The 6,383-nt window shown below is 34.0% G+C and overlaps 1 protein-coding gene and 1 pseudogene across 3 annotated transcripts in view; one reads left to right on the top strand and one right to left on the bottom strand.

Annotated features, from left to right (window-relative positions):
* SCAPER (S-phase cyclin A associated protein in the ER) overlaps positions 1-6,383 on the bottom strand; it is a 515,685-nt gene that overhangs the window by 268,897 nt on the left and 240,405 nt on the right. The window lies entirely within an intron of this gene.
* On the top strand, positions 5,906-6,273 carry LOC115301293 (annotated as a pseudogene).

The following is a 6,383-nucleotide window of genomic DNA, read 5'->3' as shown; positions in this document are numbered from 1 at the left end:
GGGGGGAAAAGAGGTGGTGGTGATGGTGGAGGGCACTTAAGGGGAAGAGCACTGGGTGTTGTATGGAAAACAATTTGACAATAAAATATTATGGAGGAAAAAAAAAAGAAGTTAACCTGTGATAGTTTAAGGTTGTATATTTTAAATTAAGCATCACTAAAAATAAGTAGTAGTTGGAGATAAAGTGGAATACAAAAAAAATATAAAACAAACAAACAAACAAAAAAACCCCAAAAGGAGGCATAAAAGGAAAAAAGAAAAAAAGAGAAAAAAAACCCCAACAGATGAACAGGGTGGCTCAGTGGGTTAAGCGTTACACTTTGGCTCAGGTCATGATCTCATGGTTCAAGAGTCAAGTCTCACAATGGGCTCTGTGATGACAGCTCAGAGTGGAGTCTGGTTCAGGTTCTGTGTCTCCCCCTCTTTCCTATTCCCTAGCTGGCACTCTCTCTCTTGCTCTCTCTCTCTCAAAATTAAATAAACATTAAAAATTTTTTAATTAAAAAAAGGATGAACAGATGACAGTGAAATATACATTTAAAACACAGCAATAATTTTAGCAAATATAAACTGATTAAAAACTGCAAATAATAGACATGTCAGAAAAGATAGAAAAGGAAGACTTACATATGATAATTATAAGAAATGCACAAAAATATATAAAGAGATAAAAAACTAAAAGAATGGGAAAAGACTTATCATGAGAATACTAAGTGGGAATGGTAATGTTAATGTTAGATAAAGTATACTTCATCATAAGAAATATTAAAAAGGATGCTTTATAATGGTAATGGGATCAATTTTTCAAGGAGATAAAATTGGTATGCACCTAGCAACAAAGCTGCAAAATTTGAAAATGGATGGACCTAGTGTGAGACATGCTAAGCGAAATAAGTCAGGCAGAGATACCACATGTTGTCACTCATAGGTCTAACAGGAGAAACCTAATAGGAGACCATGCGAAATGGGAATGGGAAAGGGGGTGGGGGAAGAGTTGGGGAGAGGGAGTGAGGCAAATCATGAGAGACTTTTGAATGCTGAGAACTGAGGGCTGAAGGGGGAGGGGGGAAGAGGAAGGGGGGGGTGATAGTCATGAAGAGGGGCACATGTGGGGAAGAGCACTGGGTGTTATATGGAAACCAATTTGGTAATAAACTATTAATAAAAAAGAAATTTGAAGCAAACTGGATACTGAAGTGTGAAATGGAAGTGTGAAATAACTGGAAATGTTAATATGCTTTATTAACTGATACAATATGAAATAGACAATATCAGAGACACAGCAGAAGATTTTAACACACTATTGCCCAACTAGACCTAAATGACATTACAGAAACTACACCTATCACAAGCAAAATATACATGCTTTTCAAGTAAACGTGCAACACTGATCAAGACAGACCAGATGCTGGGCATAAGACAAATCTCAATAAATTTAAAGGAATTGAAATTATGCACAGTATCTTTTCTCGCCACAGGAAATTAAATATCATAGACAAAAAGATATCTGGAAATTTCCCAATAATTTGGAAATTTAGCAGCACACTTCTATGTAATGAATGTGTCAATGAGTCTAAATTGAAATTGGAAAATATTTTGAACTGAATGAAAAACATAAAATATGTGGGACATAGCCTGGAGGGAAGTGTATAGACATAACTGCAGATATGAGAAAAGGAGAAAGGTTCAAATAAGTAATCTTATTTTTTTTTTTACCTTAGGAATCTGGGGAGACAGATGAAATAAGTACAAAGAAACCACAGAAAACAAAAATAAATTAAATACAAAAAAATAAAGAAAAATCAAATGACAGCAAAAGTTCATAAATTAAAACTTCATTGATTAAAATTGATAAATTCCTGGAGAGAGTGATCAAAGAATATAATTGCAATGTTTGGAATGAAAAAAGTAATGTCACTATAGAACTTTAGAAGTTTAAAAATATAGAAAAAAATTTAAGTGTATTTTTCATGGAAATTTCAGGTTCACTGAAAAATTGAGAGAAAGGTATGGAGTCCCCATACAGTTGTTGCCCTACACATGATTAGCCTCCCCCAAGGTCAACAACTCCCAACAGAGTGATATATTTGTTACAACTAATGAACCTATACTGACACAACATTATCACCCCAAATCCATGTTTACCATTAGGATCCATTCTATATTCTATGGGTTTGGACAAATATATAATGACATGTAACCACCATTAAAGATTCACACAGAGTCCTCTCACTAACCTTAAAATCCTCTTTGCTCTGCCTCTTCTGCTCTCCCTTTCCCCAAACCCTGGTAAACACAGGTCTTTTTACTGTCTTTATAGGTCTGCCTTTTCCAGAATGTCATATACAGATGGGTCCCCAACTTATGCTGGTTTGAACTACTATTTTTTGACTTTACAAAAAAGGGTGCAAAAGTGATACACATTCAGTACAAAAGTGATACACATTCAGTAGAAACTATACTTCCAATTTTGAATTTGGATCTTTTCCAGAGTGACATAATACTTTTGTAATACTGGGCAGTGGCAGTGAGAAACAGCTCCCAGTCAGCCAGAAGTTCATGAGAGCAAACACCTAATATATTTAGAACCATTCTGTGCCAATAGTACCACTGCTGTTTTTCACTTTTCACTATAGTATTCAGTAAACTACATGAGACATTCAACATTTTGTAATAAAAGTCTTTGTGTTGGATTATTTTGTCCAATTGTAGGATAATGTACATGTTTTGAGCACATTTAAGGTAGATTAGGCTAAGCTATGACGTTTGGTAGGTTAGGTGTTTTAAATTAATTTCTGATAATATTTTCAATTTTCGACGGGTTTTTAAGGATGTAATCTCATCATAAGGAAGATCTGCAGCTGGAATCACACAGTATGTAACCTTTTTATATTGGCTTCTTTCACTTAGTGTTATACATTTAACATATCTCCAAGTCTTTGCATGATTTAATAGCTCATTTCTTTTAGTACTGAATAATATTCTTTTGTCTGGATACATCCAAATTTATGTACCCATTCACCTATTAAGAGACATCATCTTAATTGCTTTAAGTTTTGGCAATTTTGAATAATGCTGCTATAAACATCCATGTGCTGGTTTTTGTGTCATCAGTTTTCCTCTCCTTTGGGTAAATACACAGGAATGCGATTCTTGGTCAGTATGGTAGGAGAATGTTTGCTTTTGTAAGAAACTGCCAAAGTGGCATCCACAAGTACTATACCATTTTACAGTCCCACCATCAAAGAATGAGAGTCCCGGTTTCTCCACATCCTTGCCAGTATTTGGTGCTGTCAGTGTTTTGGATATTGGGCATTCTAATAAGTATGTAGAAAAATCTCATTTTAATTTGCATATGGTACATAATATATTTTCATGTGCTTATTTGAGATGTTCATTGTCTTGAGGAGATGTCTTTTAAGGTCTTCAGCAGATTTTTTGCTTGGAGTTTTCATTTTCTCATTGTTGAGTTTTAAGATATTTTTATATATTTTGGATAACAGTCATTAGTTCTTTAGCAAATGTTTCCCCCTAGCCTATGGCTTATGTTTCCATTCTCTTGTTAGTGCCTTTCACAGAACAAATTTTTTTTTTGAAGAAATTCAGTTTATCAATTCTTTTAGAGATCATGCCATTGGTATTGTAATTAAAAAGTCACCACCAAACCCAAGGTCTTTCAGATTTTCAATTGTGTTATCTCCTAAGAGTTTTACAGTTTTCAGTTTTATGTTTAGGTCTAAGGTCAACCTTCAGTTAATTTTTGTGAAAAGTGTAAAAGTCAGTGTCTGGATTCATTTTTAGATGTGGATGTCCAGTTGTCCAACACCATTTGTTGAAAAGGTTATCTTCTGTTACACTGTATTGTCTTTGTTCCTTTGTCACAGATTAGTTGACTATATTATAAGGGTGTATTTCTGCGCGGTCTATTCTTTGCAGTGATGTGTCAGTTCCTTTGCTAATACCATACTATCTTAATTATTATAGTTTTATAGTAAGTTCTGAAGTCAGGTGGTGTCAATCCTCCAACTTTGTTCTTCTCTTTCAATACTATATTGGCTATTCTAAGTCTTTGGCCTTTCCATATAAACTTTGTAATTACTTTGCCAACATCGACAAAATAACTTGATGGGATTTTGACTGGGAGTGCACTGAATCTGTAGATCAACATGGAAAGAACTGACATCTGGACAATATTCTCTGCATTCATAAACATGAAATAATATCTCTCCATTTCTTACTTTAAAAAACTTTGAGTATAGTTGACATACAATGTTACATTAGTGTTAGGTGTATAACTACCATTTATTTCTTTTAATAGAGTTTTGTAGTATTGCTACATAGGTTTTATACATATTTTGTTAGATTTATACCTAAGTATTTAGTTTGGAGGGGTTACTAATGTATATAGCACTGTGGTTTTTTCTTATCTCCAATTCTACATTCACTGCCAGTAAAGAGAAAAATGACTGACCACTGTGTATTAACCGTGCATCTTGGAATCTTACTATAATTAATTTTTAGTTCCAGGAGGGTTTTTTTGGTCAATCTTTCCAAATTTATTATATAGATAACGTCATCTGCAAACAAGGACAGTTTTCTTTCTTTCTTCCCCATCATTCCAAGTATACCTTTTATTTATTTCTCATTTTACTGCATTAGCTAGGACTTCCATTATGATGTGGAAAATGAGTGGAGGGAAAACATCCCTGCCTTGTTTTTGATCTTAGTGGGAAGCTTCAGGTTTTTACCATTATATTAATTGTACATATATTGTAGATATTCTAAAAAGTGAGGAAGTTCTCTTCTATTCCTAGTTTGCTGAGAATTTTTGTTGTGAATATGTGCTGGGTTTTGTTAAATGCTTTTTCTGCATCTGATATGATCATGTGATTTTTCTTCTTTAGTCTATGGAGGTGATAGATTATATTCAGTGATTTTCAAATTTTGAATCAAGCTTGCATATCTGGGATACATCCCACTTGGTCATAATCTTTTTATATATTATTGGATTTAATTGACTAATATTATTTTCAGGATTTTTACATGTATATCCACAAGAGAGATCTGTTTTCTTGTCTTTTAATATCTTTGTCTGGTTTTAGTACTAAAGTAATGGTGGCCATCACAGAATGAGTTGATAAGTATTCTTTCTGCTTCTATCCTCAGAAAGACACTGTAAAGGATTGATATTATTTCTTTCTCACATGTCTGGTAGACTTCACCAGTGAACCCATGTGGGCCTGGTACTTCATTTTGGAAGTTAATTATTGATTCAACTTCTTTAATAGATATAAACCCATTAAACTACCTATTCTTTGTGTGAATTGTGGCGAATTGTGTCTTTTAATAAATTGGGTAATTTCATCTAGGTTATCAAATTGGTGGGCAAATAAATATTTACAATATTTCTTTGTTATCCTTTTAATGTCCCTGGAATCTTACTGATAGCCCCTCTTCCATTTATGATATTAATTTGTGTTTCCTTTTTTGCTTAGTCTCAAGAAGCTTATCAATTTTATCTATCTTTCAAAGAACTAGTGTTATTGGTATTGGTCTTACTGATTTCCTCTATTGATTTTCTTCTTTTCAATTGCATTGATTTCTGCTATAATTTTTATTTCTTTTGTCCTGGTTACTTCAGATTTAATTTGTTCTTGTTTTACTAGTTTCCTAAGGTGGAATCTTAGATGATTTTAGATCTTTCTTCTTTCCCAGTATCTAAGTACTGCTTTTACTGAATCACATAAATTTTAATAATTTGTGTCTTCGTTTTCATTTAGGTCAAAATAATTTTTGAATTTCTCTTGAGATTTCTTCTTTAACAAATGTGTCATTTAAAAATGTTTTCTTGGAGAACCGGTTGGAGATTGAGCATTACTGTCAATTGCAGATTCCTTCAGTCACTATGTCAACCAGTACAGATGTTTCTCTTTCTTCATATGATGAAGATCAGGGATCCAAGCTTATCCGAAAAGCTAGGGAGGCACCGTTTGTTCCCATCAGAATGGCGGGGTTTGCAGCAATCGTTGGATATGGACTATATAAATTGAAGAGCAGGGGAAATACTAAAATGTCTGTTCACCTGATCCACATGCGAGTGGCGGCCCAAGGCTTTGGGGTGGGAGCGATGACACTTGGTATGGGCTATTCCATGTATAAGGAATTCTGGGCAAAACCCAAGCCTTAGAAGAAGAGAAGCTGTCTTGGTGTGTTGGTGCTTGCTCTAGACATCTCATGTTGAGTTTATATGTTTATGTTGAAAATAAATGGTTTGAATGGGTCAGACAATAACACCATCATTTACCTACTGGTTTCCTTTCTTGCAGACCTGATTTGCCTGGTAACCAAATTACTAGTGACCAGTTAGCTAGATCATTCAGGGG

The sequence above is a fragment of the Suricata suricatta genome, chromosome 9 (assembly GCF_006229205.1).
Source record: "Suricata suricatta isolate VVHF042 chromosome 9, meerkat_22Aug2017_6uvM2_HiC, whole genome shotgun sequence".
Lineage (NCBI taxonomy): Eukaryota > Metazoa > Chordata > Mammalia > Carnivora > Herpestidae > Suricata > Suricata suricatta.
The sequence above is the reverse complement of the archived record's forward strand: the minus strand, read 5'-3'. Positions and strand labels throughout refer to the sequence as shown.